The sequence below is a fragment of the Arachis hypogaea genome, chromosome 17 (assembly GCF_003086295.3).
Source record: "Arachis hypogaea cultivar Tifrunner chromosome 17, arahy.Tifrunner.gnm2.J5K5, whole genome shotgun sequence".
NCBI lineage: Eukaryota > Viridiplantae > Streptophyta > Magnoliopsida > Fabales > Fabaceae > Arachis > Arachis hypogaea.
In genome coordinates this window covers 20,046,153-20,059,594 of record NC_092052.1, presented here as the reverse complement: position 1 = coordinate 20,059,594, position 13,442 = coordinate 20,046,153, and the positions used below count along the sequence as shown (strand labels likewise).

At 34.8% G+C, this 13,442-nt stretch overlaps 1 long non-coding RNA gene across 1 annotated transcript; it reads left to right on the top strand.

The window, feature by feature from the left end:
- Positions 1–2,818: 2,818 nt before the first annotated feature.
- LOC140180913 (uncharacterized) lies at positions 2,819–4,640 on the top strand. Its single transcript, XR_011875047.1, has 2 exons — positions 2,819–3,241; positions 4,295–4,640. It is a non-coding gene; the product is annotated as an uncharacterized lncRNA (long non-coding RNA).
- The last annotated feature ends 8,802 nt before the right edge of the window (positions 4,641–13,442 follow it).

Below are 13,442 nucleotides of genomic sequence, written 5' to 3'. Positions count from 1 at the left end.
GTTATTGGTTTTGTTAGTGAATGATGTTAGTGGTTTTGTAAGTGGTTTTGTTGGTGGTTTTGTTAGCGATTTTGTTAGTGGTTTTGGTAGTGGTTTTGTTAGTGGTTTTTGTGGTGGTTTTGTTAGTGTGTTAGTGGTTTTATTGGTGGTTTAGTTAGTGGTTTTGTTAGTGAATGATATTTTCTTAGTGAATGATTAAAGTTTTTTTTATTTTCTGGTACATTATCTTTGCAGCCCCAGCGATGCATCTCGAGCATGCGACGGCAGCAGGGTATGCGTCTGGACGAGAGGTACATTCCGTACTTGCAGATGGCCGGCTTATACCATCTTGCGAGGCTGAACGAGAGATGGTTCAGACTGGATGAGCCCCTGGTCAGTGGGTTCGTTGAGCGCTGGCATCCGGAGACGCACATGTTTCATATGTCGTTCGGGGAGTGCACTATTACACTGCAGGACATGGCGTACCAGTTAGGACTGCCGATCGATAGACGTTATGTTAGTGGTTGCCTGACAGATTTCCAGATGTAAATCCAAGGTGGTCGGCCAGCTTGGGTGTGGTTCCAGGAGTTGCTTGGTGTGTTACCTCCTGCGAACCAAATTCAGAAGTTTGCAGTGAACTGCAGCTAGTTCCAGGAGACCTTCAGAGAGCTCCCTGAGGGAGCCGATGAGCCCACAGTTAGGAGGTATGTCCGGGCCTATATCATGATGCTGTTAGGGACTCAGCTATTTGCCGATAAGTCCGGCAACCGCATTCACATTAGGTGGCTCCCATACGTAGCTAAGCTTGAGGACATGAGTGGCTACAGCTGGGGATCAGCTGCTCTCTCGTGGTTATACCGGTGCATGTGCCGAGTGGCGAACAGACATGTTATGAAGTTTGCCGAACCGTTACAGCTACTTCAGTTTTGGATCTTCTGGCGCTTTCCTGGATTTAGATCCGCTGGATATGATACGTTCAACTGACGCCGAGACGTCGCTTGGGTCACCAATCTTGGCAAAGTTAGCAACCCCACTATGGTGAAAATAGCCATATACCCACCTTGGCTGGCTAAGCCAAACATACACCTCTTACTCTCAAAGAGCCTAGAGAAAAATAAGCACACAACTTATTTAAATATATAACTCAATCAATTCAACTCTATTTCATAAATAAAAGGTATATGAGTTATTTATACTAGTGGGAGAAGGAAAAGCCTTCATAACTTGGACGATGTGGGACTAATACATAACATAAAGGTTGCGTTTGTTTCTCAGAACAAGATAGGACAAGACACTGAGAACAGAACACAGGACAAGACACTGATGGACAGAGACACAAAATTTTGTGTTCTTATATTCTGTTTGGTGATAGACTAGAACAAATTATGAAAATCTAATTTATTCTCATTTTTTTCATTCAAAAAATTTGAGATGAAAAATATAATAATAAAAAATTAATTATGAAAAATTAACAAGAATAATAAAAGAAAAAATAAAAAATAAGTTATGTCCCTTGTTAGTGTCTTCGTGTCCTTCCTGTTAAGATGGATACAAAATACACTAATTCAGTATCTCTGGACACATTGTCTATATCCATGTCTCTTCTGTCAAACACGATTTTGTGTCTCAGTGTCTCTGTCTTAGTGTCCTGTCTCTGTAAATAAACGCAGCCAAAATTTACTATCCTAAATAATATGAAACTTGTATTCCTTTATTACAATTAACTAATACAATTAACCTACTAACTCTACTTGCTTCTATATCAATCTTAATTAATTTTATTTATCTCAATTTGATATTCTTTTATGATATGACAATTAATAAAAATCAAGGACAATTTTTGAATCATGTAAATTTACTTTTCAAGTAATCGATTTTTACTCATGACCAACTTGATGTGACAGTCTCACGAGTCATTAACAAATATGGACTTAAAATTATCATTTCTCATGACAATTTAAACAATTCCACTAAAACAAAGAACATAGTTTATCGAAAAGTATTTAAAAATGTCTAATTTCATCTTTGCAATATCTAAGCTACGTCGTCGCTATATTAATATGTTATTCTTAACTTATTATTATTAAAATATACTAATTCAATGTGAAAAATATATAACTCTAAATTTGTTTATCCTACAATATTTTATTTTAATTTTTATATGCTTATTTTGTATGTACATATAACTATAATTTTTAAATATAAATAACACACCTGTTAAGACACATTGATATACGATCATATTTATTCTTTTTGCAATGATGATATTAACAGTTACAAATTTAAAATATTATAAGCAACAATTTAACAATAAAAAAGTTGTCTGTGCCATTTTTTTTGCTGATAAAGTATACATTACGTTTTTATAAACTACGACATTAATAATCAAATTGGTTCTTAAAAAATATAGGTTGTTCTTTAAATTTAATTTTAAAAGATTTTATCAATTAAATTAATCTTTTAAAAATTATAAATTTATTGCTTTTATCTTTCTATTACTTCATTAACCGTTCTTCTCAACAATCAACGATATATATTAATCTTTTTATAAATAAACTATAAATAAATATAATACAATAAAATAAGTTATCTACACGGCCTGCGCACGCGCCTTGCCAGGCTTCATACTAGTTGATATAATAAGCAATGTTCTGAAAATTGGTTCGGACCGGCCGGTCGAACCGTGAACCGTTGCTAAAAACAAATCGATTAGATGTTAAAACCGCTGATTTTGAAAACCGTTATTGAACCGTCAAACCGGCCGGGAATCGGTCGGTTGAACCGAACCGTGACCCGGTCGATTTTTGAATTAGTAAGCAAACACCGTCGTTTGCATACTCCAGTCTCCAGCCTTAACCTAACTCCAGCCTCCAGAAGACTAGAACCCTCGCTCTGCCTATCTCACACTCTGCCTCTCATCGAGCTCCTGGTCCTCCCTCACTTCCGTCCAGCCACCGCCTGCTACCGTCGCCGTCGGAACTTCCAACTTCAAACAGCCACCACCTTCTCCCTCACTTCTACCTCTCCATCGCGCTGCTCCCTTGCGAACGTGGAAGCCTCCATCGCGAAGCAGACATCGCAACCTTCCTACCTCTCCATCGCGCTGCTCCCTTGCGAACGTGGAAGCCTCCATTGCGCAGCCACGGTCCCGCGCCAGCTCTGTTCCACCATAGCCACTGTCCTGTTCGAAAGCCTGTTCGAAGTTGCTCCTTGTCTCGGTCTCTCCCTCTTGCATGCTCTGTTCAAGGCTTCTAGCTTCTAGGTAATTTTTTTTAAACTATAATTGAATAATTTTTTATAATTATTGTTAGTTAAGTTCTGTTCAAGCCCGATCGAAGGTTACTGTGAACTGTGATTTTTTTTTATTTTTCTGTGAACTGAACTGTAAACTTTGTTGAATAATTGTTGAATAATTATTGTTAGTTAAGCTGTGAACTTTGTTGTTGTACTTGTTACTTGTTGCTGGGTTAAAAAGAGTACTTCGAAAAATTGAGGGAAAAAAGCTTTTTCTGCACCAAAACCTCCCCTAAATTCGGTTTTTTATGCTCTGTTCTGAAATTATTGAATGATTATTGAGTGTTTTGTGTTTTAGTTGAATGATTATTTGATTCTTGATTAGCACCGGATGCTCTGCTGTGTTTGTGTACTATTTTTGAATGAAAATTCTGCACTGTGTGATTTTTTTGGGTAATTTAACAGGTTAGAAATAAACTTGTTGTTTAATAATATTTCTTCCATTGTAAATCTCGGTAGTTTCAATAGGAAGCAGATACAAAAAGCAGATCTTTCAAGTCTGTGCGAGTTGCTGTCCATGTCGTGGTAAATCGATTGCAAGTTAATGTTATTTCCTTTAGTTTTAATGTTGGATTTTGAAACTAACCCTAATTTCTTGCTTCTCAGGAATCAAAAATAAAAAATCAAAGAAATAGAAAAGAAGCAGATATTATCAATTAAATTCAATTCTGAGTATTATTGGTTGGACAATTATGAGAACATTGTTATTGTTTGTGAGCTGAAAACTTTAGATTTAATTGATTTTTGTGTTTGTGTATGTACTATTTGGACAATTATATGTGTTTGTGTATGTACTGTTTGTTCTCTCTCCTTTTTTGTTTGGTTTAGTTTGTATCTTTTTCTTCACAGTTTTTCTCCTTTTAGTTTGGTTTAGTTTGTTGGATCAACATGTATTTAGTTTTATACTTTCATTAATAAGTTCTTCATATGTATTTTTATTTTTGGTCAGCAGTTTTGTTATTGCTTTTTTTGTTGATCTATATGATAGGTAGATCATATTTTCAACTAAAATTACTACCAGGGTTATGTCCATTTGAAAGAAGTTACTTACTTCACATCAAGCATGGGTTCAAGCCATTGGTTTAAGACGATCATTCGATAAAGAAAATCAAAACAAAGCAGATCAAAGAAATCAAAGGTACAGCACACTTTCTTTGTGTCAATTTTACCTTCATTAATAACCTCATCCTAGTCCAGGATTTCATTGTATGGGAGTCAAAATGATTATGTAAAACTATGTAGTACCACTATGTAGAGAGATTTGAAGTTCATGTATGTCTTACTACCAAGAAGACTGATACAAATGTAGTACCACTATGTAGTATCACTTTGTTTATTTATATTTTATTTATTATTTTATTATAAAACGGTTTTTACGGTTCAACCACGATTCAACCGGTTGAACCTATGAACCAGTGAACCAGTAGTTAGAGCGGTTCGATGACCGGTTCGGTTTTCAGAACCTTGATAATAAGTGAGTAATTACCAATATTACATACATACAACTATAGATATTATAAAATAAACTAGGGGTGTGTATGGGCCGGGTGAAACCGGGTTTGGTGTGACCCAGACCCGACCCGAAATATATACCGGGCCTATTTTTTAGACCAGAACCCGACCCTAGACCCGATGAAACCTATACACTTTCGGGCCACGATTATACCGGGTAAAAACCGGGTGAAAACCGGGCCGTTAACATTATATTACCTTGATACCTTCTTGTAAGTTAGCATGTAAAAATATCCAAATTTCCAAGACTCCAATCATTATTTGACATGGTAAAATTCACTTAGAAATATATACTAAGAACCAACTCTTCTCTAAAATTAAAGCATAACCATAATCAATACTAATATTGCCTAATAACACTAAATATTTAAATCAATACAAATAATACAAGATTATGCATTAGTCTAAAGTCTTATGCATTTTAAACATAAAATATTAACTTATAGTCTTATATATAATGACTAATAACACAAAATATTAAGGTTTACAACACTTAAATTTCACATAATAATAGCCATTATCCATCACTAATAACACAAAATATTAATTATATATGATGACCGGGCCACCGGGCCGATTTCGGGTGACCCGAGCTATGGCCCGGACCCGACCCGAAATTATGACCGGGTCTATTTTTGAGACCCATACCCAGCCCTAGACCCGATGAAATCACACCAAATTAACCCCTAAAGTGTTCGGGACCGGGCCGGGCCGGGCCATGCACACCCCTAAAATAAACTATGATGTATAGATACTGGTAGGGACACGGAACACAATATGACACGGGATACGATATATATATATATATATATATATATATATATATATATATATATATATATATATATATATATATATAAAATTTAAAGTATTTTTTAGATAAATTGTAATGATATTTTGATATTTTATTGATATTAAAATATAAATTAATTTTTAATTATTTTTAATGTCTTTTTTTAACTATATAAAGTATTTAATTAAAATATTTTTTTAATAATTAATAATATATACTTCTAAATTCATTTAAAAAATACATGTTAAAAATAAGGTTCGATACGCTAACACGTGATGGTATTTAGGTGTGTCCACAAGAAGAATTTTTTATTTTTTATTAAGATACGGTTGGATACAAAAAACACGCATTTCGAACGAATATTGATAAATATTGTATTTAAAATATGTCTGACACACGAACATAGCAAATTAAAAAAATACCTATGCTTCATAAAAGATAACTTTGTATTATTATCTTTCTAACAATACTATCTAAATATTATATGCCGATACTCAAATTTTAAACTTCTTTATCAATCGAAGTAATTAAAACGCATATGTATTTATTAACTTTTTAAGAACAATCAAATTTAAATGTTTTGAAATAACTAATACAAGAAAAATTATATATATTAAATTAATCAATAGTACAACTAAATTAGAAGTGGATGCTTCTACCTATTGAGATGGTGTTTGTAACGAAGACATTTTAAAATATTAGAAACATATAAAAAAAACTAAATCAACAAATTATCAAATAAAAAGTAATTAATTATAGAAATTAAACAATGACCCTAATTATGAAAAACTAATCAAAGAAAAAACTAAAACACCAAAAAAATAATAAACTCATAAAAGTACAATTCGTCGGCGGCAAGCACGCTGCAAAAGCAAGAGCAAGCAAATTATGACAAGTGAATTAGTCAAAGGTATCGGAGGAGAGAGAAAGGGAGAGAGAGAATAAATTGCTTGCATGATTGAAATTAGTTACATCAGTTTTTATTTATGTTCATTTCATCGGAGACTCAGTAATAACTAATTTTTTAATTGCCTACCAAAATAGTTAAGTTAGTTCTGACTAACTGTTTATACTGAATGTCTAACATGCCCCTCAAGCTTAAAGTAGGTTGGCTTTGATGATTCTAATATAAGTTTGTCTCTGAACTTTAAGAAGGCTGAAGAGAAAAGTGGTTTTGTTAATGTATTTGCAAGTTGATCAGAGGTTGGTATATGTTGCACAAAGACTTCTTTTCGGGCTACATAGTCTCTAACAAAAGATTGGTCAAGTACAAAATATTTTTACTTATTGTGGAGGATTGGATTTGCTGTTAAGAGAATTGTACTTTAATTATCACAGAATATCACAGGTTTGACTCGGCAAGGCTTTTTGATTTCATCAAGTAAGGTTTGTAACCAAATGATTTTAGTTAAGGCATCATCAATGCATCTAAATTTAGCTTCGGTGCTGCTCTTAGAGACTGCTATTTATTTCTTGCTGGCCCAGGCAACTAGGTTTGATCTAAAGTAGATACAATAGCCGGTGGTGGACTTTCTATTGTCAATGTCACTCTCCCAGTCTGAATCACAGAAGCCATAAATTCTAAAGTCACTGAATGTTCTGAATTGTAGACCATGGTGCAGGGTTCCTGCTAAGTAACGCAAGATTCTTTTGACTGCTTTCCAATGGCAGTTGAGAGGATTTTGGAAGAACTGAGCAATCTTGTTTACTGCGAACATGATTTCTAGTCTTGAGATGGTGGCATATTGTAAACTCCCAACAATTGACCTATAGAGATTGGGATCATAGAAGGCTCCATCACCAAAGGCAAATAATTTAAGGGCTGAAGTCATTGGAGTTGGCATGGGCTTGGCATTGCTCATGCCAGCCTTGTTGAGGATGTAACACCCCATTACCTTAAGTCTTACCTTTAGTCGTAAAGCAAAGGATAACAAAGTTCCACAACAGTTCTAAAGCTTATAATATATAATATATATCCAAGAATTTATAAGAAGCCCGATGAAGGAGTAAAGCTCAAAGTTGCATAAAACGGAACTATGAAACGCGAAGCGTTCACACACGATAACTAAACCTGTAGGCACATACAGAATATATATATATATATATATATATATATATATATATATATATATAAACCTTGTAGATAGCTCCAGAATACACAAGGTAATAATTAAATTAACAAGATATATATATGATATACCAAAAAGAGGACTAGTCACAGCCTGCGGAGTTTAGGCCAGCTAGTCAAACTGAAATACAAAAGAGTTTTAGAAGTTTAAAACAACATATACAACTTATCTCTCAAATCAAGCCTCTAAGGCCATAAAGTCTAAAATAAAAAAGTAAGAGAAAGTACTACAACAAATAATCAAAATACAAAAGAGTGCATAAGATCCTCCGCTCCGTCACCATCTCGCAACTCACCAAGGTGGGTTACGACCCGCATCTGAAAAGTAACAACGACATATGATATGAGAACTAGAGGTTTTCAGTATGGTAACAGTGCCCAATAGTAAGATATAAGGTTCCAGGACACTAAAGACAATCCTAGAACTTCACATCGAATACAAGTATTCAAGCTTAACAAAATAAATTAATTAAACCAAAAATCATAAACAGGGATATCTAAACTTAGGGGATTTCTAACTAATACCAATCACACCGCTGTATCCCACAGCCTTCGCCAACCTAACCTCCGTGCGATCCCATCGCCACCGCCTTCCGATCCTCCTCAACGCTAGTAAAAACACATTTAATGCAAACAAGTAAAGCACAAATAGTATTCATGTATAACAGGTAAATCAACTAGCATGTAGACATATTATTCAAATAGGCATAACTCAAGTAACCAAAGCAAACAAGCAGGTAGAAGATGTATATGATGAATGTCTATCATATTTGGCTCGTGATATCACTTGTCGGTTCAAAATACCAACCCGACACATCTCCGGGGATGTCGCCTTCCTGCCACACCAGGGATATAGTGCCCTGTACACTATTGACCTGTGGATATAGTGCCTGACATACTCTTTTAGGTTATAGTGCCCAAGTTCACTCTTGCAGTAGAAAGGTTATGTGAGCGGAAAACTGCCTCAGTCCTCACATCTCAACGTAGGTGGGAGACTGCCTCGGCCCCTACGCCAGCACTGCTACCTCGACAAGCGAGAGACTGCCACAGCCCTTGCCTAAGGCACATAGCGACTTACTAAAATAATGCATGTCACGTGAGAGGGAGACTGCCATAGCCCTCACATCCGAACGTAGGCAGAAGAATGCCATAGTCCCTACGACGGAGAACAATGCATGTCACAATCACATAATCCATCTCAGAGGTCATTGCTCATAGCACACTTCCGTTCATACTCATTTCATTAACCATAATCATTCATTTCAAGTTTCAATCTCATCGTCCATCATCAATATCTCAAGTTCATCATCAACTCGACTCCCCATTAGTTCACAAGACAAATCCACCCAACTAACATACCAAGCCTAAGTCACCGTCTTTTATAACCTGTATATAAATTCACTAATCTCAAATCAAAAACCCCTCTATACTATTCTTAGGGCCTAATTACTAGCCACAAGCCTTAATGAGAAGTTAAGAAAGTTTGAAAAACTAGAGAACCCTTAAAAGTAAAGAAAAACACATTTTTAGCAAAACAGGACATCTGCGTATGTATGCATGGTGCCGCATACACGCGGGTGTTAAAAATTTCCATGTCGCGTACGCACATATGTTCCACGTACGCGAGGAGGCAAGTCAGAAACGATCGCCCGCGTATCATGTCATGGGGCCGCGTACTCGTCCTTGAGTTTTTTGCCCATTCCGCATCCGCATGAATGTGCCGCGTACGCAAGAAAGCTTGGAAGAGACGCATGTCCGCGTACGAAGGTGTCCACGTACCAAGGTGTCCGCGTATGCATGCACTCCTAGACTTGTAAAATTTTGTGAAGTTGCAGAAATCAGATTTTTATACCGAACTTCCGACGTTCATAACTTCCTCTACAAAATTCCATTTTCCTCAAACTTTATATCGTTTTAAAGTTCTTTGAATCATATTTAATTTAAAGCAATTTCCATCCAATTTCAAAAACAGAGGCTCAAGTTATGATCTGCCAAAGTTCACCAAAAATAGAGTTTTACCAAAAGTGACAATTCTCTAGTTTTTCAAAACTTTCAAAACCAAACCAAAACAAAACCTACTCAATTAAGCACAAACCACTACCACACACTAGATTTTACCGTTCCATTGCACTTCAATCAACTCTACCTCTATTTCACTCAATCTTTTCACCATAATTCAACAAAAACAACAACTCCCAACTCAGGATCTCAATCATCAATAATTTACACAATTTTACTCATCATAAACATCATTTGTCATATCACTACAAAACTCTTGTTTGTTTGTGGAAGTTTTTTAATGGGAGTTATTAAATCCTCCATAGTATATTTTATTTGTGATAATTTTAAATAATATAATAAAACTCCCACTATTATAATACTCTTAACCTAATTAATTATGAAAAGCCCAACCCAAACAAATACTAACTGAGCATACAAAAAAAATCAGAAGAGTTCGTCCAGAGAGAGAACGAGGTTTGAGTCTAAACCCTAAAATCTCGATTCCATCGCAACCGCCATTCATCTCCTCGCCGCCGTTGCCGCCAAGTCTCCTCCATCAAAGTGTCACCAGTAGGGTTATGAATGGAGGACGAGGTGATCATGGAGCCTCTTAATTCGTGGAGCTCTTGTCTCTCGAAATAGTAATGCTTGAGATCTTGGAGAGTTTACATGTTCTACATTGTCTCCCATGGCGGGTTCTGCCGATGATTCTGCTTTTGCTCCAGCGGCTTGAAGCACTTAAAGCGCAATTTGGGCGCGGACTCGGTGGTGCTGGCTGAGTAGATCTAGAAAGCGAGTGAGCGGGATGCTTTGGAAGCTTCGATTAAAGCTGCGTTTGAAGCTATAAAATCTTGTGGAACTGATTTTGATGTTGTTCCAAGTCATTGAGGTGAGGATTTGTTCCTACTTTGTTCTTGTTTAGTTCGCGACTTAAATTTCATAGTTTCAATGATGTGAATTATATATGACATATTCTGTATTTTAATTTATGTGATAATTATGTATTTCAAATAAGCACATCTAAACAAAAAGACATTGGTCACGCAATCATGATATTTAAAGATAATATTTATTTTGAAGAGAATTCTTGTGGTACATTGATATAATTTCTTACCACAGAACAGGAACACTAATACTAGCAAGGATGGATTGCATTTATATGACAAATTTGATATACTTCTTTAGTTGAGAATCCCTGCAAGCAACTAGTTTTGTCGTGCTTGAAATTGGGTGATGTTTAGTTTGTGTTGTTTGAAAGTAGAATTGTCACGGTTACTTGATCTTGTTGATAGAAACTATTGATTGCCATATCGTAATTTCTATTATACTTGTACTCTGGGTTTTGTTTTTTAAAAATTTGTATAGGATGGGAGAGAAGTTTTATTTTATACACATTTGTTAATATGTTGCAGATATTGTGAGTTCATTATTTTCCGAGATCTTGTTCTACATTGGATTTGCTACATTTCTGCTCGTGGCTGATAGTGTCCAAAATCCTTATTTAGAGTTTAACTAAAAAAGATGGGGTCTCATCACTGGCCTCAAAGGATACTTATACTCTGCCATTTTCACAACGGGTCTAAAGATTATTGTTCTTGTTCTTCTGTTGTACATGACCTAGACAGTGGTTTCCCTGGAAGCTATTGTGACTATAGGTCCATTTTTAGTTGGTTGTGTTGCCCAAATTGCGTTCGAATATTGGCGTGTTGATCTAGGAAAATGTGTTTTGTTAATCACATGCTTATGTTAGTTATGAGACATTTGTGTGCTATTAGTTATGCAGAGATATTAAGCTTATGTTCCATGCTTTAGCAATGATAACGTTTTAGTTTTAATTCCAATAATATAAAACCTTAAGCTATGTGTTAGGCTTTTTTGTTTTTTGTGCTTATGTTATTCATATCTAATAGAATTTGTATTTGTATTAATTACTACAGGTGGTAATAATAAACTTAAAGTTGACAAGTGCTCCTCAACTCCTGAAATGGCACCTCATCTTGGAAAGGTATTTTGAATCTGTCATCTGAATGATTGGCTGGTTTTTCGAAAATATGAAGCTTATGCGAACTATTATGCAGATAGCACAATATCTTAGAAAGTGCAGGCTAATGCCAGACAAGAAATTAAGCTTTTCCAATGCTTATTGACTTTCTAATTTTCTTTTTGAACAGCATGACATGAGTAGATTGTATTGACTCGTGATTGCAAATATGTTTTACAGCTAGCTACTCTGACTAGTGATATTGCTAGTCAACTGAAAGAACTAAGGTAAGCTACAAAGAAGAGGCTTTACGAGAGAATATTGGTGCATCTATGAATGATGTTTTTCTTGTCAAGCCTGCTGGCTTAAAGAAGAGTAAGTAGCACATATCCTTGTGCTATTTTTTTTATCTTAGGAGAAAATATGATTTACCGCTACCTACTGGGAAAGGAAATTTTCAATGTTCTCCTGAAATAGTAGAGTTGCATGTATTTGGTCACAAAAAATAACCAAGCACACTAAAAAGTTAAGTCTAAAATTTTTTTTAAACACTCCCATGTCTCAACCTTGGCAGCGAACACTTTATCATTATTATTTTGTTAGTTTTTGGTGAAAGAAAACTTAAGTATATGCCTTTTCTCAATTAGATATCCATGTAGTTAGATTTGACATGGGTTATCATACGCCAGAAAAGATTGCCAAGTGAGTACCACTATGCTTTTTCACCCTTTTAATTGAGAAGCATATTTTTCATTTTCGATGAAGTTTTTTAGTTTTTAATTTTTCATCAAGCTGAAATTATTGATAGAAACTTTGATTCTTATGGATCAGATATGGTTGGAGAAGAGATATGTTGGGTCTCGCCACACCTCGGAATGGTTCAATACTGCAGGCAAAAGTGTTAAGACAGGACTCATTGCTAGTGTCATTGTTTCACAGGTAATCATTTCTGTTGGATCAAACACTTACATTAGGCAAAAAACTATGAATTTAAAATAGTCTTTGAAGTTTGCATAGATTGATGAATCTGTCTTTTTCACATATGTTTTGTTAATTGCTATTAATTGGTGGTGTAGTGGATATGGGCTGCTATAATATTGTAAAACTCAAATGTTGCTTGGAAATATGGGGTCAGTGGTCCTTTCTGGTATGCTAGTGGAGTAATAATCCAGGCATGAATCTTATATTATATTAAATATCTCCTCTACATGTTGCTATTTTTTCTTCTTTTTCAAATTTCAGTCCTCCTAAATTTTGGAATTTGAAAAGTGAAGTAAGCCTGAGATTTGATATGATGCATTGAACATGAACATGTATTGTTATTTTGAGTAATGGCTATAGAGATTAAAAGAAAAGCTCCTCATTGTAACAGAAATTCTTAAATACTCTTCTTTTAGCTTTAACAGCTACTGTAACAGCTAGTGTAAGCATTAGGACTTGTTAACTGCATTGTTAGTTTGTCATTATTTTTGGATGATAATAGTAAGGCTAGAAGTCAAGATTTATTTGCATTGTTTGCAAATACATTTATCTAGTTATGTTCATTGTTCAGGAGTTTGGACATAAGTCTGTATTTTATCATGTTATTTTTAATATTTTATAGTTGTAATTAATGTGATTGAAAAATGACGGTAGTGTACTATATTTTGTTTTAAAGTATTTCTTTTATTTTAATTTTCTTTTACATTTTAATGTCTTGCTTAAATATTTTTTTAATAATAAATTATTAGTATTGTAATAATAATGTAGATTAA